This window comes from Aptenodytes patagonicus, chromosome 10, assembly GCF_965638725.1.
Source record: "Aptenodytes patagonicus chromosome 10, bAptPat1.pri.cur, whole genome shotgun sequence".
NCBI classification, from domain to species: Eukaryota; Metazoa; Chordata; class Aves; order Sphenisciformes; family Spheniscidae; genus Aptenodytes; species Aptenodytes patagonicus.
Window position 1 is genome coordinate 24819295 of NC_134958.1, and position 23713 is coordinate 24843007.

At 55.3% G+C, this 23713-nt stretch overlaps 5 non-coding genes across 5 annotated transcripts; 4 read left to right on the forward strand and 1 right to left on the reverse strand.

Annotated features, from left to right (window-relative positions):
• The first annotated feature begins 3283 nt into the window (after positions 1 to 3283).
• On the forward strand, positions 3284 to 3365 carry TRNAS-AGA (transfer RNA serine (anticodon AGA)). Its single transcript has one exon. It is a non-coding gene; the product is annotated as a tRNA-Ser (tRNA).
• A 1788-nt stretch (positions 3366 to 5153) lies between these two features.
• On the forward strand, positions 5154 to 5225 carry TRNAM-CAU (transfer RNA methionine (anticodon CAU)). Its single transcript has one exon. It is a non-coding gene; the product is annotated as a tRNA-Met (tRNA).
• Positions 5226 to 7508: 2283 nt separating this feature from the next.
• On the forward strand, positions 7509 to 7580 carry TRNAG-UCC (transfer RNA glycine (anticodon UCC)). Its single transcript has one exon. It is a non-coding gene; the product is annotated as a tRNA-Gly (tRNA).
• A 1119-nt stretch (positions 7581 to 8699) lies between these two features.
• TRNAL-CAG (transfer RNA leucine (anticodon CAG)) lies at positions 8700 to 8782 on the forward strand. Its single transcript has one exon. It is a non-coding gene; the product is annotated as a tRNA-Leu (tRNA).
• An 8090-nt stretch (positions 8783 to 16872) lies between these two features.
• TRNAS-AGA (transfer RNA serine (anticodon AGA)) lies at positions 16873 to 16954 on the reverse strand. Its single transcript has one exon. It is a non-coding gene; the product is annotated as a tRNA-Ser (tRNA).
• Positions 16955 to 23713: the final 6759 nt, after the last annotated feature.

Consider the following 23713-nt stretch of genomic DNA (forward strand, 5'->3'; position numbering starts at 1 on the left):
CAGCTGCAGTGAGCCCTGTGTCGCCCGCTGCGCTGACTCGACAGTGGTCATTGAGGCTTCCCCGGTGGTGGTGACCCTGCCGGGCCCCATCCTCACCTCCTTCCCTCAGAGCACAGCCGTGGGATCCTCTCTCTCAGCTGCTGTTGGGAGCTCCCTCAGCACCGGCGGGGTTCCCATCTCTTCTGGGGGCTCCCTTGGTCTGGGGGGGTCAGGGCTCTGTCTGCCTTCCCCCCGATGCAGTCTGAACTGCTGAAGCTGCTGGATCATTCCCTTTGGATTAGGAAGGAAGATAGGAACTCTGCAGGAAGAGCGTGGCCACGACCTGCATTCGGGCTGGGTGTCCTCATCCCACATGGCAGGAGGGACCTGGGCCCGCTGCTCCTCGCTGCACGGCAGGCCTCGCCGTGCCTCCTCTGGCTCTGCTTTGCTCTGAGCTCCTCGAGAAAGGGCTCGTTCTCTTCTGCTTTGCTGAACATCCTGCTGATGGGGGGAGGGTGCGGGAGTTAGGGACTGCTCTTGGTGGTCTGGGATTGCCACCGAGTAGGGCAGAATGGGAAAAGGCAAGTGCTTTGTGTGGAGCTTGTTCTTGGGAAATGGGCCATTCTCTGTGCCTCCCTGAACCCTGCAGATGTGTTTCTTGGTCTCTGTCCTGTGCCACTGTATTTCGTCCTTCTCATTAAAGACTTTGTGCAGCATAGCTGGAGACTCGTGGCGGTTTGTTCTCCTCCTCCCTCAGTTAGCCACCTGCTGTGCAAGGAAGAGCATTGGCCTTTGTCCTGTTCTTGCCACCAGTTGTGGATGGAGCTCCCTGAACTGATACCAGAGCACCAAAAATAAGCAAGCAGGCAAGAGAAATACTGAAAAGCCTCAGAGAAATGGAATGTGAGTTTGTAGCCTTGTGATCACGACTCTGTGATATCTCTCAGGTTCTGCCTTGAGTCACGCCACTGAAAGCATTCAAGAGCTGATCTCATTTCTTCTGCCAGCGTACCCACCGTGTCTTGCATGTATGCTCAGGAAGCAGTGACTTTTCGCTGCCTGCCCTGAGTACCCCAGGCCAGAGGACAGAAGCAGGCTTATGAACTGGGCTGAGATGGCAACACTTGCTGAGGTGGCAGGAAAAAATGGGCACGTGTGCCCAGCTGAGTTGTGGAGGCCCCCTTCAGAAACAGGCAGGGACAAGTTGCCTTCCTGAGCCTGAATCTCAGGCAGGGTCCTGGCATTTGGAAGGCAGGTTTATGCCTCCTTTCCTTTTGGTGATGCGTTTCTCTCCTCAATGCTGCACCACCAAAAGCTCTCGGCAGTCATTGCTGCTCCAGGTGCATGAGCTTTGGGGCAGGTGCACGTCTCCCCCTCACTGGAACAGGTGGAAATACAAGAAATGTCACACCCAGTAACCCTGTTTTACTGCAAGGGTGGCCAAAGATGGGAATTTTCTTCAGAAATTTCATATGAAACACAGTCATGGCACTTCTCTCTTTCACTGCTGTTGTGGGAATGAACTCCAGGGGATGGGTATGCAGTGGAAAGGAGGAAAGTGCTGGTCTGGACGTAGGCAGTGTGACTGCAAGATGGGGTTAGGGTGGGCCTTTCAGTAAGGAAGAGACCATGCACAGTCACAATCCCCCGCTTTGTAACTCCACCAACTTATAGCACTGCTATTGACAGAGTGGGAGTCTGTAAATACTCTGCCAACCCAAACCTTCCATACAACCCCACCGCCCAGAATGGTTTTTGACTGTCAGCACAGCAAAGAACATTGCTTTTTTTTGATTTAAGCAGCCCTGGAAGGAGAGACTTGAGAAGCTTCACCCACTTCAGGTAGAGAGTCTAGGTGAGAGAGGCTCCTTGCGTTTCCCTTGGCCCACAGGCCATAAGCTGCAAGAGAAATGAGGGTGTCTCAGTTCTTAGTTACCAGCAACATCATTACATCCAGTTCCAGTAAACTTCAGGGTGCCTCTGCAATGCTGCAGCCTGGACGGGGTAGGTGTAGCATCTCCAGGGTGACTTCAGATCAGACAGACAGGCCTTTGAGCCATTCCATAAAGAACAGGCCTCCTCCCACCACACTCCAAAATTGCATAGCTGGCCTCATGAAGCACAGTCTGTCCCCTGACCACCACCTAGGCATTCTCAGTCTTCATCTGTTCCCTGCCTTAGCAGCGTGCTTTTCTTGCCAGGTGCAACCAGCCGCAGCAGCAGCAAGACCAGCTCTGTGCCAGGCCAAAACTGCCTCTCTCCTGGCCCCTGTACCAGCACTGCAGTGAAGAGCCAAGTCTGGAGCCCTCCCAACAGGCAGATAGCACTGGTCTCTCTTGCTCTCAAGGCTGCAGGGAGGAGAGGGGAGTGGCTTGAAACCCCAGGGGAAAGCTGGGAATTTTTTGAGCAGGAGAGGCTGCCTGCAGAGGATGTAAGAAACCCTGGAGCCAGGCTGAAGAGACGTTTGTCAGCCTTGGCCAGGAATCTAACCCGGGTCTACTGCTTGGAAGGCAGCTATGCTCACCACTAAACCACCAACGCACCTGTGGGCAGTGCTGCCTCCTGCTCCTCCAGATCAGAGCCTGGCCTGCCTCCTGCTCCTCCGCTTCACAGACTGGCCGGCCTCCTCCTTCCAGTCTCCCCGCGCACACACTTACTTCCTTAACTCGCTCCTCATGTTCACCCTCTCGACTGCAACCACCTCCCACCCTTGCTCTGCATGCAGTCAGCCACGCAGCCATCTTTCCATAGATCTCTGCCACTCTAGCAAACCGTTCCCTCTACACACCAACACCCTGCATGGCAAGTGTCATAGTCTTTGTTCAAGGATTGACACCACCCTACGTCCCCAAGAGGCTGGACGTGCTGCCGGGGGGTCACCATCTCCCCTGCAGTAATGTCCCCATGCTAGCGCTCACAGCAGGCTTGGAGTCCCCCTCAGATAAATTTGAGAAGCAATGCGGGGACTAATATCCCACCCCACAACTACCACCAGCCCTGATGGTCTCCACGCAGCTGCCTTCCCTTCTTCCCTGGAAGCAGTCACGACCAGCTGGGGAGTGAAAGCATCCCCTGTGGCAGGATATCCCAGATACCTGGCTGAGGGCAAGGCGTTGGGAGCTGCAGCTATAGCCCCTAGGGTTACGCCTCTCAAGGCCTCTGGAAGGCTGGCACCAGGTGCCTGTCATGCTCAGTGCAGGTCCCAAATGCAGGGCTTTGAGTGAAGCCTGGCCCTGAAACTCGCAGGGAGCCAGGTGTCATTGCAGAGGGCATGTAATCAGCAGGGCAGAGAGGGTTGGAGCAGGTAGTTGTGGCCGAGTGGTGAAGGCGATGGACTAGAAATCCATTGGGGTTTCCCCGCGCAGGTTCGAATCCTGCCAACTACGGGGCGCAGTCCCCTTTTGGGCTGCCTGCAATTGACCCCGCTGCAGCCGTGGGACTCTGCTCCACACTGTACCTGGTGCCCAGGGAGACAGTAAAACCCACTTGCCTACAGCACTTGGCCTCTCCTGTCCCCGTCCCACCCCTTGAAATTCTTGGATGGATGGATGGGAAATCCTGCTCCCATTGACAAGGTAGGCAAGTTGGGGGAAGAGAATGGACCAGTGCTGAGTATGAGCTGTGAAAAGAGGTCCACTGTTGTTGGTTGTTGAGCAGAAGTTAAGAGCCTGATCTCGCCTGACATCCCAAGCAGCACAGCCCCACCAGCTCTCTTCCCTACACCTGAAGCTACAGCACCTCATCTCCAAAGAGAGCTTCCACAACACGGCCCTCATTGCTAAAGATGAAGGGAGGACACCTCATGGATCTGAGATCTAGCCAGCACTCACAAAGTGCCCCTCACTTTAGGTCTCACAAAGGCAGACTGGTGTGGAGCAGCAGGGAAGTGGGGGGAAGAGCCTCACGAAGAGGTTCTACCAGATCTGCCTGCTCAGAGCCTTCCTGGGATGCCTTGTAGCATTTAGGAAAGGGCACCTCCCAGTCCGGCGCTGCCCTGGGGCGACTGGGAGCCACCTCCACCCCCAGCAGTGCTGGGCAGGATAGGCACCGCTGAAGGAATGATGAGCAGGGGTTGGGGTTTCTCTGACTCCCTGGCACCCTGCATGGTGACAGGGGCAGCCCTTGGCTGTCGGCGAGCTGCAAGGGCAGGGCTGCGCCAGGAAGGAGGACAAGCCGGGAGCTGTGGGGGAGCGCAGCACAGCACGGGCAGGGTAAGGCCCACACAGGCGGTGTGAAAGGCAAGGCCCTACCTGCCATGCAACTTGCTTAGAGGAGCAAACACTGCCTAGGACTAAGAGCGTTTACCTCAGGGTCAACGTGACCTGAAGACCCAACCTAAACCGGCTCTCACTGGCTGAGAACACCCCATACAGACGATAAAACAATAGGAGCTTTGTCTTTCAAAAAAACCCCAGGTATGTAACTATGGCCAGAACAGCAATGGACCTGAATCTAGTATAAAACCCCTCCACCTGCACGGGACATTGGTTTAGAACGATGAAGATTAACACCCCACTGACCATACGTCCACACCACCTGCCTGGGAGAAGCACATACGGATTTCGTGAGCAACAGTAACTGATTAGCCCACCCCTTAACATGAGTAATTGGACTGGTTGACACAGCTGTATTGTAAACATATATAAACCCTGCTTTCCTCTAGGTCGGGGTCCTCCATGCGTTAGGCTGGGGCACTGCTATGTGCACAGCTAAAATCGGAGCATTATTTCCCTTGGTAATTGTATGCTAAGCATCCTTGTCTCCCTCCCCAGCTGGCAAAGGACTGACTTTTATGCCGGGAACAGGCCCACAGCCCCCTGGGAGATGGATTTCTGGGCAGGGTTGCAGCCCTCGTGAGCTTGCTGGAGAGCAGCTCCTCTCTGCCCTGCAAAGCTACAGGGCTGTCCCCTCGCTCCAGGGGACAGCTCGGGTGCTCAGAGAGAAAGTCCCCATCCAGGGTTATGGGCAGGAGGTGTGGGGAGAAGGGCAAGGCAAGGCCCTTGCGCTTCCCACCCCAGGCCCACCGCCAGTGAGCTTTCCAGGGAGACATTTCTCCAGCCTGGGCGAGGGTGCGGGTAAGAGGAATGGAAAGGTGTGAGCACAAGTGCTGGTGCTGGCAGTGCCGGGGAGCATCGGGCAGGGCTGTGGGAGGTGCCGGCTGAGGTGCTGGGGGGAGCAGAGTGGCGCAGCGGAAGCGTGCTGGGCCCATAACCCAGAGGTCGATGGATCGAAACCATCCTCTGCTAGATGCTTCTTTTCCCTGCTCCTGACAGCTGCTGCCTCTCCCAGCAAGTTTCAACCTGCGCTGCTCTAGCGCTCTGGGCAGCCGTGGCCATGGCCCTACTGCTCCCTCAGCCCCTGCTCTCTGCCGCTGCCACCTTCTTTCTCCTTTGCCTTCTTAGGAGCCAGCACTCCCAAAGTGCCCCTCGGCAAAGCAGACGGGTGGGTGTGGACCAGCAGGCAGCTCTCCCCACAAGGAAGGGGGTGTCCTGGGGACACAGGTGTTTCTCCCTTCCCATCAGGCAGCTCAGTCCCCAACTTCACAGCCACAGGTGGGAACCTCCAGGGATCTGCACGTGGGGAGGAGGACAAGGCTGCTGCTACTTTGGGAAACTCCAGTGCCTGTCGGCTTTACCACCTGGGCGCTTCCACCGTCATAGTCTGTTTGCTGCCGTGCCCACTTGTAGGTCTAGCCAGGAGCAGGGCCGAGCAGGTATTCCCAATGGGCGCTGTATTGGCTATATGTGGTTAGCTGTTGGGAGGGGAGGGGAGAGGAGTGCTGCAAGGTGGCTTCTGTGAGAAGAGGTAAGGGGCTGCCCTGTGCCAGACACAGCTGGTTCCAGCTGCCTCCACAACACTGAGGCATCTCTGAAGTTTGTGGCATGGAGAGCACCCGTGATGGAGCTCCAGGATGACTTGCTCCTTCCCTTGCCAGGCCATGGATTGCAATGACCCTTCAAAAACAATCGAGAGTGGCCTCTTCCAGAAGTCCTCCTTGTCTGAGTGCTTCTGTGAGCTGGCAGCAGGAAGACGGCATGGGTATCTGCAAGGGAGCTCCCTGCTACCTGAGTACCTGATGGGCCAAAAGCCAGATGGGCATGTAGCATGGAATGTGGCAGATGCTCATATCTGACCATGAAACCTGAGCTAGAAGTGATCCACCTGGCCTATTTGCACATTACACAATAGGAATCATAATTGTTACCCTAGCATTGCCTGCTTTTCACTCACCGATTGCTGAGCTGATACAAGACCGGTGAACAAGATATGGACGTACCTAGTGCCTAAGAAGAAATCCAGGCTAGTTGCTGTGCCTTTTCAATTCAACCAAAGGGCACATCACGCAACCACACGTTAGCCCGGGACAGCGTGAACGGGACTCCAACTGAGGCAGACTCCGACTGTGTTAGCTCAGCGTTATGCCCTGCGGTATTCCCAATGGGCACTGTATTGGCTACATATGGCAAGGTTTTGGTAGCGGAGGGGTCAGGGGGTGCAGCAGGGTGGCCTCTGTGAGACGAGGTAAGGGGCTGCCCTGTGTCGGACACAGCCAGTTCCAGCTCCAGAGTGGACCCACCGCACGACACGGATGAGCCATCAGCAAAGTCTGTGGCCCCCCTGTGAAAACACATACCGGAAAGGGCAGAATACACCGGGCAGAGGGAGGAGGAAGGAACAAAAGGAGTGGGAAAGAGCAGAGGGAAGCTGCGTCCGGCTTGGGCAGGCAAAGGAGCCTGGTGCGAGGGAGTGAAGTTGAGCCTGGGACCGGGGAGAGGAAAGGTGGTGGTTGATGTTTGTCTTTTTGTTTCTCACTACGTGAATCTGTTTTAACTGGCAAAAAATTATTTTTTCCCAAATCAAGCCTGGTTTGCCCACAACAGTTTTTGCTAAGCCACGTCCTTGTGTTTATCTTGAGCCATGAGCTTTCTCATGCAGCCTTCAGTGCCCTGCACCCCAGCGAAGGTGGGGAAAGGAGTGAGCAGCTGGGTGGGTGTTTGGCTGTGCTCATACCACCAGAGGTGCATAGACACAAGCGCACGTACACTTGCATAGTACATGCACAGCTGGCACACGTATGAACGCAGATGGGGAGCGGCACCATTTCCAGCACCCACAGAAGCACCACCAGCACTGGCACAGGCATGAACAAGACAGCTGGCCCAAGCCTTTTCTTTCCCTCTGGCTGCTTAGGGCTGGAGATCAGTGCTGGAGACAGACCCCCTCCCTCCCACATGCACGCCAGCAGGTCCCTCGAACCCCTGGCCGTACCATAGGTCCGTGCAGAGTCCATGCCCGGAGCTCAGTCCTGGTGTGTCCAGCGTCCTGCTCCAAGCCTGGGCAGTCCCTGATGCTGATCTCCCCTAGTCGGCGGCTAGTGCAGCTTGAGATTCCCTAGCCAGCATCTTACACACACAGAAAAGCACACACAGCCTCGCAGCTTGAGGTCGTGCGTGTGTGTGCAGGGGGCTGGCAGGAGGAGGCCGGCCAGGCTGCCCAGTGGAGGAGCAGGAGGGAGGAGGCCACCAGGTGCGTTGGTGGTATAGTGGTGAGCATAGCTGCCTTCCAAGCAGTTGACCCGGGTTCGATTCCTGGCCAACGCAGAGAAACTTTTCTTCAGCCAGGCTCCACAAGTGCCTTGCCTCTGCTGCTCCAAAGGAACCCAGCTTCCCTCAGCAAGTCCAGCTCCCACAGGGCGTCGAGCCACGCTCCCCTTGACTCCCAACACAGCCTTGCCTGGTGGCCAGGCCTCTGGGCACCTCCTAGGCCAGCAGACACAGGCCTGCCTTTTAGCAAGGCCAGCCTTGGCAAAAGCAGACTGCGGGGGCTGCTTTGGACCATACAGAGATTCTCAGGGAGTGTTGAAGCACTGGAGCACCTGCCCAGAGAACTTTGGGACTCTCTATGCCTGGGTATCACACTCAAGTTCCCATGGGGCTCACGCACTGAGCCACCTGCTCTAGCTTTGGGGCTAGCCCTGCTTTGAGCAGGCATTTGGACTAGTGACCTCCTGAGAGATGCCTTGCAGTCTAGCTCCTTCCATGAAGCAACAAGTCCCAGGGAGAGCTGTGCCCTCCTTCCTCTGCACCACGGGCAGTAAGTGAGCCTCTTCCCCACAGGAACTGGAGCTCAGTCGTTGCTCAGCACTTGGCGCATCTCCTGTCCTTTTGCCTTCACGCTCCAGCCCCTTTGCCACACGCTGACTCCTTGAGACCGGCACAGCATTCCCCCAGGGGTTGGTGTGGCAGAGCCCTCCTTGCCCAGCCTTCCCGGCCACGAGGAGGGAGGAAGGAAGCACCCTTGTTGCCCCAGGAACCATCCACAAGGCAGCACTGCCGGCCAAGTGCTTGTCTTGCAATATCCTGAGGCTCTGGGGGGAATGGAGAGAAAGGTAGACGTGTGCCTGGAGGCCCTTGACCACGTGTTGGCGTGTGCAGAGTCATAATTTGCTGATGGTTCCTTTGGTTGCTCCCATGAAGGCTTGCCTTGGCCTTTGCGAGACGCTGCCCCTGTGCTGGTACTGTGTGGTCCAAAGTGGCTGTAGGAGCTGCGGTCACCTGTCAGCAGCCCTTGGCGGGAGCAGGGCAAGGGTGGTCCCAGGAGCCAGCTCCCCCTGCAGCAGTGCCAGGAGGAGGCTGGCTGAGGTGGGCTGGCTCTGGCAGCCGCCAGGGGAGGAGCAGCAGAGGCAGCGTTAGCAGCAGCAGCCGCAGCAGCAGCAGTGGGTCAGGATGGCCGAGCAGTCTAAGGCGCTGCATTCAGGTTGCAGTCTCCGTGGGAGACGTGGGTTCGAGTCCCACTCCTGACAGGCTCCTCTCTCTTGGTGGCCTCCTTCAGAGCTTCTCTCTCTTGCCCCGCCCCCCCTCTCTTAAGTGGGGGCTCTGCTCAGCCTGCTGTCCGGCCCTTGCTGCAGTCCCAGCTGTTGCCGAAGGAGAAATGGGCATAACCGTGCAGCCCCCAGTAGCAGGTGATTAGGCCTAGAACAGAAACATGGCCCCTAGGGAATTCCACTTTTCCACTCTCCCCTACAAAACTCACATTCTGCATGCCTCTCGCCTAAAATGCGGCTCTTTGGACATTCACCCACAACATCCTCCCTCCCTGCTTCCACTTAGCCCTCCAACAACCCTTCTGGGCAGAAGGCGTTCCAGGGAGTCAGGGAGTGCATCCTCCTGCTTCAAGCAGGCTCACACCAGCTGATGGGTGCTTTGTCCTTTCGGGTCATAAAGTACCTTGAGGGCAGACATGTCACAGCCTCTCTGCACCCCTGTTCCCATGCTTAGGCACCCTCAGGGTGATCATTTTTGTTTGTGTAGCCAGTCACAAACTGCCTGTTCACTTTCTGACCACTGGCTCCCATCCTCCAGCCGTCGCAGTAACCTCCTTGTGGGCACTGGGAGGCTCCCATTAGATACCCGCTAAGTTTTTTCTTCTCCCAGCTAAGCAAGCCTTGGGTCCTCAGCCTCTCCTCACAAGGCCAGAGCCCCCGGCCCCTGACTGTCCTAGGGATCCTCCGCTGAACTTGCTCCAGTTTATCATCACTTTTCCCTGGTTCCCCAGATAGTCTTCCCTCCCCATTTTTGGAGACTGGGGCAACTTCGCCCTCTCGTTAGTCATTAGGGAGCTCCCCTGCCCTCTGCTCCCAAAGCTGGAGAGCCCCTGAGATGCGTCCTTCCCTCTTTCAGGCCCAGGGCACACTCTATAGGTGCCAATCCAGGATGTGGCGTTGACCAGCAGGGTTTCAACCCAGAAAGTTTCCCTCAACTGGCAGTTCCTCACCGGCAAATGCAACCAGCACCAGTGGGAAGAGGGGCAGGTGGGAGTAAAGGCCCACCAGTAGGAGGTCAACAGGGACATTGCAGGCTCTAGGGTATTTCTCTCCAACACTGCTGACAGGACAGAGACATCCTTTTTCAGAAGGACCGCAGTCTGCAGAAGGACGTTTATCAGGAAGAGGGCACGTGCACAAGGTGGTATCAGAGTATGCCAGAGCACGTCGTGATTGAGGGAGATGCTGAGGGAACTGGGTTTGTTCAGCCTGGAGAAGAGAAGAGGAGGGCGGGGTTCTGCTGTGTGAAGGTGGCTCTCTGGCTTGCCAAGGCCTACCCTCAGCCAGAAGGACCGCAGGAGGTGAGGTGACCTGGCCTCCTGTGTGGTCAGCCTGGCCTGAGCTGCAGCTCCCAGGTGCTGGCGAGCTCTGGGAGATCTCTGGCTCCCAATGAAGCCTGTAAGGGGGCACAAAGTGTCCTCCCCGCAGTGTCGCACAGGGAGGAGCAGCATCCGAGGCTCCTGTGGTAGGAACATTTGCCATGACCCCAGCAAATGGGCTGGGGACCACAGGAGTCCCAGCAGGCAGTGCTGTCAGGAAGGAAACCGAGGACAAAATGTCCTGAGCAATGAAGCTGCCTGCACTGGTCCATATGGCCTCCTGGCTCCCCGAGTGCTGGATGAGACCAATGAGCCTGGGTAGAGCCCCAGGAACACCCTCCATTGCCTGGAGATCCACTGTCTCAGCCCCAGAAGGGACATCTCCCCTCCAGTGGCAGTACAGTATCTGTATGGGAAAGAGCTATCTCTGTCCCCATACCCATGCCCTGGAGGGGGGTTCCTCCACCCCTTTGAAAGACCTTCAGAGAGTGGGCCCTGCTCTTGCTGCAGAATGATCCGCCAGCTGCAGCAGTTCGAACTGCAGTGAGGGGGAGGCAGACACAGCCCTGACCCCCCCAGACCAAGGGAGCCCCCAGAAGAGATGGGAACCCCGCCGGCGCTGAGGGAGCTCCCAACTGCAGCTGAGAGAGAGGATCCCACGGCTGTGCTCTGAGGGAAGGAGGTGAGGATGGGGCCCGGCAGGGTCACCACCACTGGGGAGGCCTGGATGGCCACAGTCGAGTCAGCGCAGCAGCTGACACAGAGCTGACACAGGGCTCACTGCAGCTACTTGCAAGTGGGGTTGGGCACCACAGAGGCAGTGGGAGACATCTCCCGGTGAGCGAGGCAAAGCTGAAACACAGAGCAGAGAGGGAACGCTTGGCCATTTGCTAAGCAACCATCTGCTGAAGGCGCAAATTCTGGTGGGAATACCTCCTTGCAGCTGAGCCCCACTGATCCCCTTCTTCTTAAAAGAACCCCTCTCTTTCCCGCTCTCCCCAGCCACCACCATCAAAAGGGAAAGAGGTGACAGCCCTTGAAGAGTTCTATTGCAGGGCCAAGCTGAGGCAGCCCAAGTATCAGCGTGAGTAGCCACCATGACAGCAGTTCAGCCCACAGGGAGAGATGGAGCGGACTCAGGCTTACCTCGTTCCTCGAGGAAAGGGAGGCAGGAGAGGAGGATGCGGAGCCTGGAGTAGGAAAGGCTTTTATGTGGTGTCCCAGAGCCCCGCTGGTCATGAAGGACACCTCAAGTCAACTCTCAGGGGCTTCCAGTGCACAGAGGCAGGCTAACGCTGGGAGACATCTCTCTCTATGTGGGTCGTCATGGGCTCACAGGAGATGGTGGGAGATGGTGGGCAAAACTGAAGGCCAGTTTGTCGGCCGGAGGGTAGCTGCTTGCAGGCAGGAGTGAGGGCCACAAGGACCTTCCTTATGCTTATCAGTCTCTGCCACAGCCTGTCTGTTCTGACCTTGAGCCAGGGAATGAAGGCAGATCCACAATGAGAAAGAGTAGACCAGAGATTCAGGCTGGTCTCCCTCAAGTGATCTCTCCTTGGGATCTCCAGAGCCACGTCCCTTGATGACTTGAAGAGATTCTTCCAACCAGGGGTCTGGGCGCAGCTTGGGAAGTGGAGAACCTGTTGGAAAGAAGCAAATCAAGGCAGAGGAGGGTGATCAAAGAGATGCCCGCGTCCTTCCCTGGAAGAGACCCACACCCAAAATGACCTGTTTTGCTCAGCAGGGTAACCCCAGAGGCCAGAGGCCTGGATGGCCTGCTTTTGAGGAGAGGCGCAGGGCAGGGAGCCAGAAGCTCACGTCCCTTTTTCCTGGGTCAGGGATGGGGAGGCCCATTCCATGCATTTCAGACTACAAAGGGAGATTGGATCCGTCTCCCAGAGCACCTGGGAGTCATCGTGATGTGGAAGCGTTGGGAAAAACCCTGAGCTCCAGGCAAACATGAGTCACCCTGCTGTGGAATCCAGTGGACACAGTGTCCCGGCCTCAGGCATGCTAGGGATAGCAGAGCTCATAGCCTCATTCCTCCAAAAGTGCTGCTTTCCTCTAGGCTGTTTCCGCACATTTTAGGACCATTCCTGAAACAACTGGTGCTTCTGTGCAATCTCGTGCCACTGCTGCCTTCCAAGGCATTGCCTTTTGGTGGCTGATCAAGGGCACACGAGAACCAGTGAACCCAGACTAACGAAGCTTGGAAGGCACCTCTGGAGGTCCTCTGCTCCGATTCACTGCTCCAAGCTGATCAAACTTTCCAGGTACCTCAGCAGGCTCCAGGCCTCATCCCCACAACTCCTGAATACTGTCAGTGTCAGAGAAATCACTGTCTCTTGGGCAGCTCTTCCAGGGGGGCACTGCGCCCCCTGCCACTTCTCTTCCCACGACAGCTGGTGTTAGCCTTGTTGCAACATGTGAGTAATGTGGGTCTTAGTGATTAGTCAAGTCGTGTTGTACATTTGAAGGGTATAAGAAACTCATTTAAAACTACATTCAACGTGCCTCTAATTTGGCTGCGATACCTGTGCACATGATTACATATTTACTCTTGTAATTCTGTATTTTGTGGCCTAGCCTCTCTCCTTGGTCAGCACGTGCCAGTTGTGAATTTTCATGACGCAGGACTCCACTCATTACCTCCTTAGCTAAAACCTGCCTTGTGCAGCTACTGGTTTTGGTGGATGATTGCTTTGGTGAATCCCCATGCCAGCTGGCCCGGAGTGGGTCATATCCCTGTTCCCCACAGCAAATCCCTCAGCAGCAATCTGTCACCTCCACACCACTGATCACGTGGAGCGGTTGCTGTCAGTAGTAGAGGGAGAACTTTTACCCCAAATAAGAAGTGACAGGTGCCCTGCCCTCCACTTCTGGCAAAATAGGCCCCTCGGCCTCAACCCCCCAAGCAGGCAGCCAGGTGTTCCATTTCCCTTAAAGTCACGCCCCTCTTCCTGTCACGTGGTCTGTTGTGATTGGCTGGCAGGACCAGCCGCCCCTTCCCATTTACCTGGAAGTGCCTCTGGCCAGGACAGACCTTCCCCTGCATACACGGGGGGCACCATTTTCTTATTAAACACCGCAACCAAGATGTTTTCATACTGCTCTGTGATTGGCTGACAGCCATTTCTTGACCCATCATACCCACCTGCTCTCAGGCAGACCGGTGGTTGGCTGTCAGGACCAGCCAACCCTACCTGTGTACCCAGAAGCACACCAGGCGAGGAAGCCCCCACTCGCTAAACACAGGGAAGAGGCAACTTTTGGCAGCGTCATCCCCCATGGGTCCTCGTATTGCTTTGTGATTGGCTGACGGCCGTTTTTGACACTGTCATGCCCGCACGTTCTCAGTTCTCCCTCTGATAGGCTGTCCACTTCCTTTGGGCCAAGAAGTGTTCTGATATAAAAGGATACACCCTGCAGTGGTATCCACTATGGAATGAAGACAAGCACCTAGCGCAAGCGATATTTCTGTGGATGGCCCATTGCCTGCAGAGCCAGAGGTGACCTCACAGTCAACATCCAAGTGATCTTCTGGCTTTTGGCCCATCAGGGACTCAGGTAGCAGGGAGCCCCCTTGCAGATAACCATGCCGTCTTCCTGCTGCCAGCTCACGGAAGCACTCAGACAAGGAGGACTTCTGGAAGAGGCCACTCTGGATTCTCTTTGAAAGGTGAAGTCAACTGGCAGAGGTTCCTGAGGCCTGGAAGAAAGTCAGTGTCACTCCTGTCTTCCAAAAAAGCACAAAGGAGGACCTGGGGAAACTGCAACCTGGTCTGCTTCACCTTGATCCCTGGAAAGGGGAACTAGCAACTCATTCTGGAAACCCTTTCCAGACACATGAAGAACAAGAAAGTAATGACTATTTTTCATTACTCTCTAGTCCTAGCTCATTTCTGTCAGACTGTGTTCTCCTTTTTTTGTGGGTGGGTGTGTTTCTGTGTGTGCGTGAGATGTTGGCAACTAAATGTGTAGCTGCACTAGCCAGCAAGTGCAAGGGTGAACAGCAGCGAACAGGCTAGGAAATCTCAAGCAGCCCTAGCAGTGAGAAGAGCAGATCGGCATCAGGGACTGCCCGGGGTTTGGAGCAGGACACCAGACAAACCGGGCCCGGGCTCCAGGCACGCACTCTGCACAGACCTATGCTCAGGCCCAGGGTTCAGTGGACCTGCTGTTCAGTGGACGTGCATGTGGGAGTGAGAGGGGGTGTATGTCCAGCACTGAATTCCAGTCCTGAGCAGCCAGAGGGGAAGAAAAGGATCGTGCCATGTGTGGTTTTGGGTAGTGAGGAATGAAAGACAAACAAAACACCGCTATTCCTCCCTCTTTTTCCAGGCTCAGCTATAGCCTTCACTGCAGACTGCTCCAGCATGGGTTCTCCATGTGCTGCAGTTCTGAACAGGAAAATCTTTTTCAGTGTGGCCTCTTCCATATGCTTCAGGCCTGTCAGGAAAACTCTCACCTGGCGTGGCTTCTCCACAGGTTGCATGAGGGCTGCAACCCTGCCTGCAAATCCAGCTCTCAGGGGCCTGCGGGACTGTGCCAGGCATAAAAGTCAGTCCTTTGCCAGCTGGGGAGGGAGACAAGGACGCTTAGCATACAATTACCAAGGGAAATAATGCTCCGATTTTAGCTGTGCACATAGCAGTGCCCCAGCCTAACGCATGGAGGACCCCGACCTAGAGGAAAGCAGGGTTTATATATGTTTACAATACAGCTGTGTCAACCAGTCCAATTACTCATGTTAAGGGGTGGGCTAATCAGTTACTGTTGCTCACAAAATCCGTATGTGCTTCTCCCAGGCAGGTGGTGTGGACGTATGGTCAGTGGGGTGTTAATCTTCATCGTTCTAAACCAATGTCCCGTGCAGGTGGAGGGGTTTTATACTAGATTCAGGTCCATTGCTGTTCTGGCCATAGTTACATACCTGGGGTTTTTTTGAAAGACAAAGCTCCTATTGTTTTATCGTCTGTATGGGGTGTTCTCAGCCAGTGAGAGCTGATTTAAGGTAGGTCTTCAGGTCACCCTGAGGTGAAAGTTCTTAGTCCTAGGCAGTGTTTGCTCCTCTAAGCAAGTTGCATAGCAGGTAGGGCCTTGCCTTTCACACCGCCTGTGTGGGCCTTGCCCTGCCTGTCCTCCTTCCTGACGCAGCCCTGCCCTCGCTGTTCCCTGGCAGCCGAGGGCTGCTCCCACCATCATTCAGCCTGCCAGAGAGCCAGAGAAACCCCTCCTCTTTGTGCCTGATGCCATTCCTGTCCTGCCCAGCACTGCTGGGGGTGGAGGTGGCTCCCAGTCACCCCAGGGCAGGGCTGGACCAGCCGGACTGGGTGTTCACCAGCCCTAGATCCTGTGAGATGTTCCAGGAAGGCTCTGGGCAGCCTGAGCTGGTAGATCCTGTTGGTGAGGGGGAGGGACGAGGTGGAAGTGCTGAAGCCTGCATGTTTGTGCTCCATCTGCTCCTTTCCTGTCCCATCCACAGGCCAGAGCATGCAGCAACCAGGCAGAAGAGACAAAAGCTAAAGCAGAATGGAGAGGGCTGGGATGTGGGTGCAGATATGAGCGTGGGGACTTTGGCAGCAGCCTGCCTGCTACCGGGGCTACTGCTCAGGACAGAGAATTGGACTGCAGATCAAGAGGTCCCTGGCTCAGCTCCATATCCCCCTTCCACTGCCCCCTTCCTTCTTCATCCATGCTGCCAACCCCTCTGAGCTTCTCCTTTGCTTGTGCTGCTTCTGCCAATCTCAGTGGAACTGCTGCGGGGAACAGACCATGCACCAGCAATGGGCTTTTCTCTCCTTCTCTCCTTCCTTCTCTTTCTCCAGGCTCTCTCTGAAAGGGCCCCTCAGGTTTTCCGTTTTCCTTAAGATGCTGCACCACCCAGGTAGGCTACCAGTGGCACCTCTTCCTCTCAGGGTCTGTGATGGCAGGGGATGGTCTCCTGATGCCACAGGCACCACCATGTCCTCATTTGCACTTCCACACCTTTCCCAGAAGAGGAGGGGACAGGAGAGACCTACCCCTCATCATCTCATCCTTAAGCTGAGTTTGGGAAAGCCCCCTTACAAAGGTAGTCCATGTGTGCAGGGGATGGGGATGGGTCAGGCAGAATACCCCCTGGACACCAGGCAAGATCTCACATCTATGATGTGTCTTCACCTCATCGTTAGCAATGGTGTCCATGTCTGCAAAGAAGGACCTCTTCTGTAGCTCACAGTCAATGCTGGCCCTTTCTCCTCCCCCCACTTGCCTGCTGCTCCACACCAGTCTGCCTTTGTGAGACCTAAAGTGAGGGGCACTTTGTGAGTGCTGGCTAGATCTCAGATCCATGAGGTGTCCTCCCTTCATCTTTAGCAATGAGGGCCGTGTTGTGGAAGCTCTCTTTGGAGATGAGGTGCTGTAGCTTCAGGTGTAAGGAAGAGAGCTGGTGGGGCTGTGCTGCTTGGGATGTCAGGTGGGATCAGGCTCTTAACTTCTGCTCAACAACCAACAACAGTGGACCTCTTCTCATGGCTCATACTCAGCACTGGTCCATTCTCTTCCCCCAACTTGCCTACCTTGTCAATGGGAGCAGGATTTCCCATACATGCAGGCATTTCTAGGGGGAAGCAAGAACAAGTGTGGTAGGGAAGAGGGTTTTGCTACGTCCCTGGATGCCCTGAGCAGCTGGAGGGACTGTGTCTATGGGGATGAGTCCCACAGCTGCAGTGTGGTTAATTGCAGGGAGCCCAAAACGGGACTGTACCCTGCAGTTGGCAGGATTCAAACCTGCGCGGGGAAACCCCAATGGATTTCTAGTCCATCGCCTTCACCACTCGGCCACAACTACCTGCTCCAGCCCTCTCTGCCCTGCTGATCACATGCCCTCTGCAATGACACCTGGCTCCCTGCGAGTTTCGGGGCCAGGTCCCTGCAAATGGGACCTGCACTGAGCACGACAGGCACCTGGTGCCAGCCTTCCAGAGGCCTTGAGAGGCATAACCCCAGGGGCTATAGCTGCAGCTCCCAGCTTCTTGTCCTCAGCCAGGCATCTGGGATATCCTGCTACGGGGGGTGGTGGTGGTGGTGGTTTCAATCCCCAGCTGCCGTCTCATCTGCTTCCAGAGAAAAAGGGAAGGCAGCTGTGTGGAGACAATCAGGGCTGGTGGTAGTTGTGGGGTGGGACGTTAGACCCCGCATTGCTTCTCAAATTTATCTGCGAGGGACTCCAGGCCTGCTGTGAGCACTGGAATGGGGACACTCCTGCAGGGAAGATGGTGACCTCCTGGTAGCACGTCCAGCCTCTTGGGGACATAGGGTGGTGTCAACCCTTGAACAAAGACCATGACTGCCGTGCAGGTTGTTGGTGTGTATAGGAGAGAGTGGCAGAGATCTATGGGAAGGGCAAGGTGGAGCCTGCCTGAGGAGAAGTGTGGAGGGGCAAAGGGAGAATATATGGGAGGTGTGGATGACTTAGGGGGAGACAGGGAAGACTTTGTTCTCGGGGAAAAGATATGTCTAGGTCTTTTTGCCAGCATCGTCCAATTCCTGAGCATGGACCAAAATATTAAAGGATCTGCAAAATCCATCATTTCCATCACTAGATGAGAGCAGCCCCTATTCCCTTTTGGCTCTAGAGCAGGAATATTTGGAAAATGGCATTAAGGAGTCAGAGTGGAGGTGGTGCATCTGCCAGTGCCTGTCTGCATGCAGAGCAAGGGTGGGAGATTGTTGCAGTCGAGAGGGTGAGCATGGGGAGTGGCTTGAGGAAGTGTGTGCTCTGGGGGCTGGAAGGAGGAGGCCGGCAAGTATGCAATATGGGGGTGCGGTGGGAGGAGGTGTGTTCTTTATATAATGGCTCAAAGGCCGGTGATATGAAGTCACTCTGGAGATGCTACAGCTACCCCGTCCAGGCTGTGGCATTGCAGAGACACCCTGAAGTTTACTGGAACTGGATGTAATGATGTTGCTGGTAACTAAGAACTGAGACACCCTCATTTCTCTTGCAGCTTATGGCCTGTGGGCCAAGGGAAACGCAAGGAGCCTCTCTCACCTAGACTCTCTACCTGAAGTGGGTGAAGCTTCTCAAGTCTCTCCTTCCAGGGCTGCTTAAATCAAAAAAAAGCAATGTTCTTTGCTGTGCTGACAGTCAAAAACCATTCTGGGCGGTGGGGTTGTATGGAAGGTTTGGGTTGGCAGAGTATTTACAGACTCCCACTCTGTCAATAGCAGTGCTATAAGTTGGTGGAGTTACAAAGCGGGGGATTGTGTTTGTGCATGGACTCTTCCTTACTGAAAGGCCCACCCTAACCCCATCTTGCAGTCACACTGCCTACGTCCAGACCTGAAAACCAGCACTTTCCTCCTTTCCGCTGCATACCCATCCCCTGGACTTTATTCCCACAACACTAATGAAAGAGAGAAGTGCCATTGAGTGTTTTTCATATGAAATTTCTGAAGAAAATTTGAGAGGACTGAGAAGTTAATTCAAAAGGTTTGTATTAACATTCACGTCCAAATAACTGGCTGAACAACCTCCCTGGGAAACTGGTTCCCATCTTTGACCACCCTCGCGGTAAAACAGGGTTACTGTGTGTGACATTACTTGTATTGCCACCTGTGTCCATTGCTTCTTGAGCTCTCACTAAGCACTAGAGACAAGAGGATGGCTCTCTCTCCTTTCATCCACCTGTCCGCCCTCCAGCACTCTCAGCCTTCCCTTCCCCAATCTAACCAACCCCAGCTCTCCCAGCCTGTCCTTGTAAGACAGAGGAGCCAAGACCATAATCACCTCAGTGTCCCTTTGGCAGGGCTGACAGAGCCCCTAGCTGTGCAGAAATGGGAAGCAGCCACACGATGACACCCGTGGAGTCCCTGTAAGGACACTTGGCATGCAGATGTCCAGGTCTCCTGCAGAGGAAGGACACCTTGCAGAAGGCTTTCCACTTGCTGCGGGGAACAGATCAGACCAAGGGAGAAAGCAGAAGCAACAGCATTCACTCAGGGGGAGACGTGCACCTGCCCCAAAGCTCATGCACCTGGAGCAGCAATGACTGCTGAGAGCTTTTGGTGGTGCAGCATTGAGGAGAGAAACGCATCATCTGGGAGACTAAACAGCAACACTGGATATTCCTTTGCGCTTGGCTGCATGCTTGCACGTGGGAGGCCTCGGTTTACTGCTGAGCAGCTTAGGTGCTTTTTTCCTCCAAAACACCTGTGAGTAGCAAGGTGCATCACCAAAAGGAAAGGAGGCATAAACCTGCCTTCCAAATGCCAGGACCCTGCCTGAGATTCAGGCTCAGGAAGGCAACTTGTCCCTGCCTGTTTCTGAAGGGGGCCTCCACAACCCAGCTGGGCACACGTGCCCATTTTTTCCTGCCACCTCAGCAAGTGTTGCCATCTCAGCCCAGTTCATAAGCCTGCTTCTGTCCTCTGGCCTGGGGTACTCAGGGCAGGCAGCAAAAAGTCACTGCTTCCTGAGCATACATGCAAGACACAGTGGGTACGCTGGCAGAAGAAATGAGATCAGCTCTTGAATGCTTTCAGTGGCGTGACTCAAGGCAGAACCTGAGAGATATCACAGGGTTGTGATCACAAGGCTACAGACTCATGCTCCATTTCTCTGAGGCTTTTCAGTATTTCTCTTGCCTGCTTGCTTATTTTTGGTGCTCTGGTATCAGTTCAGGGAGTGCTTTGCACAACTGGTGGTAAGCTCAGGACAAAGGCCAATGCTCTTCCTTGCAGAGCAGGTGGCTAACTGAGGGAGGAGGAGAACAATCAACCACAAGTCTCCAGCTATGCTGCACAAAGTCTTTAATGAGAAGGACGAAATGCAGTGGCACAGGACAGAGACCAAGAAACACATCTGCAGGGTTCAGGGAGGCACAGAGAATGGCCCATTTCCCAAGAACAAGCTCCACACAAAGCACTTGCCATTCCCCATTCTGCCCTACCTGGTGGCAATCCCAGACCACCAAGAGCAGTCCCTAACTCCCGCACCCTCCCCCCATCAGCAGGAGGTTCAGCAAAGCAGAAGAGAACGAGCCCTTTCTCGAGGAGCTCAGAGCAAAGCAGAGCCAGAGGAGGCACGGCGAGGCCTGCCGTGCAGCGAGGAGCAGCGGGCCCAGGTCCCTCCTGCCACGTGGGATGAGGACACCCAGCCCGTCTGCAAGCCGTGGCCACGCTCCTCCTGCGCGGTCCCCGTCTTCCTTCCTGCTCCAAAGGGGATGATCCGCCGGCTTCAGCAGTTCAGACTGCATCGGGGGGAAGGCAGACAGAGCCCTGACCCCCCCAGACCAAGGGAGCCCCCAGAAGAGATGGGAACCCCACCGGCGCTGAGGGAGCTCCCAACAGCAGCGGAGAGAGAGGATCCCACGGCTGTGCTCTGAGGGAAGGAGGTGAGGATGGGGCCCGGCAGGGTCACCACCACCGGGGAGGCCTCAATGACCACCGTCGAGTCAGCGCAGCGGGCGACACAGGGCTCATTGCAGCTGCTTGCAAGTGGGGTTGGGCCAGAGGCGCCGTAGGGGTCTGGGAGACAGGGTCTGAAGCAAGACATCTCTCGGTGAGGGAGGCAAAGCTGAAACACAGAGCAGGCAGGGAGCTCAAACCTCAATATCAGTTCTTCTTTATTTTCCTCAGCTCTCTGCGTGGACACTATTTGTTTTAAAAACACACAGTGTGCCTACAGCTCCCACGGCCCTCGTCGCACCCTCCGAGTTGCACAGCACAGGAAGGCTGACCCACTTTTGGGATAGGGCCCAGCAGAGTGGCTTCAAAGCACCTGTGGAAAGACTGATCATACCCCAGCCCCAGAACAAACATTGCTGCATTGAAGGAGGCACTGGATGCACGCGGCCATTTGGTTACAGACCATCTGCCGAAGGCAGAAATTCTGGTGGGCAGTTCTCCCTGCAGCTCAGCCCCACTGATCACCTTCTGCTTGAAAGAAACCCCCTCTTCCCAGCTCTCCCCAGCCAGCCCCATGAAAAGGGAGAGAGGTGACAGCCCTTGAACAGTCCTATTGCAGGGCCAAGCTGAGGCAGCCCAAGCATCAACGTGAATAACCCCCGTGACAGCAGTTCAGCCCACAGGGAGAGATGGAGCGGACTCGGGCTTACCTGGTTCCTCAAGGAAAGGGAGGCAAGAGAGGAGGATGCGGAGCCTGGAGCAGCGCAGGCTTTTATGCTGTGTCCCAGAGCCCCACGGGGGCCACAAGCACTCCTTGCTCATGATGCATCTAAACACCTAGCCGTTGCCGCTTGCCGAGGCCTCGCTGGTGATTAAGCCCTTGCCTCTTTCATCTGAAATGTTTTGCTCCTGCTTCATACCACCAAACATCAAAACAATTCGTCTGTGTCCCAGCTTCACAAAGCCAGTTAGCTTCGAGGTCTCAGGCTAGTGTGCAGGGAGATTTTAAGTGGGTTTGCATCATATGGAATGCCTTTGTCACATTGCTCTCTTCACAGAGAGCAATGCCCACCAGTCATGTTGAAATTCAACCATGAAGGGCACCTCAAGTCAGCTCTCAAGTGCTTTCAGTGCACGGACTCACGCTAAGCCTAGGAGAAATCTGTCTCCCAGCTAGTCATCATAGGCTCGCAGGAGGTGGTTGGAGAAGAGACTCATGTCTCCAGGGATGTGGCAAAGCTCAACGGGAAGGAAGGACTGTTGTGGGCTGGAGGGATTGAGGGCCACGAGGACCTTCCTTATGCTCTTTAGGCTCTGCCACAGCCTGTTTGTTCTGCCCGCGAGCACAGGGAACAAAGGCAGATTCATAACGATGAAGAGCAGACCAGAGGGTCAGGCAGGTCTCCCTCAAGTGTCCTCTCCATGGGATCTCCATAGCCATGTCCCTTGACCACTTCACCAGGCCCTCACGCTCCTTCCAACCAGGGGTCTGGGCTCAGCTTGGGAAGTGGAGAACCTGTTGGAAAGAAGCAAATCAAGGCAGAGGAGGGTGATCAAAGAGATGCCCGCGTCCTTCCCTGGAAGAGACCCACACCCAAAATGACCTGTTTTGCTCAGCCAGTTCATCCCAGAGGCCAAAGGCCTGGATGGCCTGCTTTGGAGGAGCGGCACAGGGCAGGGAGCCAGAAGAGCTCACGGCTCTTTTTCCTGGGTCAGGGATGGGGAAGCCCATTCCATGCATTTCAGACTACAAAGGGAGATTGGATCCGTCTCCCAGAGCGCCTGGGAGTCATCGTGATGTGGAAGCATTGGGAAAAACCCTGAGCTCCAGGCAAACATGAGTCACCCTGCTGTGGACTTCAGTGGACACATTGTCCTGGCCTCAGGCATGCCAGGGATACTAGAGCTCATAGCCTCATTCCTCCAAAAGTGCCGCTTTCCTCTAGACTGTTTCCACACATTTTAGCACCGTTCCTGAAACAACTGGTGCTTCTATGCACTCCTGTGCTGCTGCTGCTGCCTGCCAAGGCATTGCCTTTTGGTGGCTATTCAAGGGCTCATGTGACTCAGTGAACCCCAGAATGATGGTTAGGAAGGACCTCTGGAGGTCCTCTGGGTTGACCTCCTGCTCTGAGCAAACCAAACTTCCCACATACCTCAGGAAGCTCTGGGCCTTGTCCCGTTGACTTCTGAACACTGCCACTGTTGGAGAGGTCACTGTCTCTTGTGCACCTCTTTCAGGGCTGCACTGCACCCCCTGTGGGCTACCAGGAGATGACAGTGAGGGTGCCAGCACTGGTGAACATATCCCAGGGTTATGGTGTAAGGTCTCGAGATGGGTTGAATAGAAGTCCTCATGTGGTCCGTATAATGACACGTCAAGGATGCCCACTTCTCTATCTCATTCTCCGTCTGGTTGTTTCATCCCGCTTTTAAAACCAACCCATTTCTAGGTTTGATGTGAATGACCCAAGAGGCTGGTGTGTACTGCATGGCACCATGAAGAGCAAAAAGGCTGGATGCGTGCAAGGAATGCCACCTGCTCTGCGTTTCACTTTCATGCCAGTGACTAGAAGACCCTTCTGGGCAGAAGGGCTGGAAAGAGGAAAGAAAGTCTGTCCCAGCACAACTTTTCTTGTAAATCCTGGGGGGAACCTTCACTCCTAATCCTGGTATTTACCTCATGTCCACCTCCAGACCTTACCCCATAACCCTGGGATCTTCTCACCAGTGCTGGCACCCTCACGGTCATCTCCTGGTGGCCCACTTGTGGGCCTGGGAGGCTCAGCTGTGAGAGCCCCTGGCTGGTAGGGTGGGGACCAGGCCTCAAGCCCCTGCTCAGGTGAAAGCGCACCTGTTTGGTGGATACATGGTTGGCGTGGGAGATCTCTAAAGGTCCTTTCCAACCCAAGCTCTTTGCTGATAGCTGGGGAGGAATCGTTGCCCTTCTGTTGGCATGATAGAGGCCATATCTGGATTGGTGTGCCCCATTTTGGGTCCCCAGGGACAAGAGAAGTGGTGATGATCTCTCATGGAGAGAAGTACTGGCAGAGGACCAGGCAGAATGTAAGGGCTGGAGCACATGACATATGAGGTGAGGCCGAGGGCACTAGGTTTGTGGAGCCTGGCAGAGATGAGCAAGGAGGGGAGCAGGGGATGGATGTAACTGCAAAAGGGCAAGAGGCCCAGAGCCTGCTGA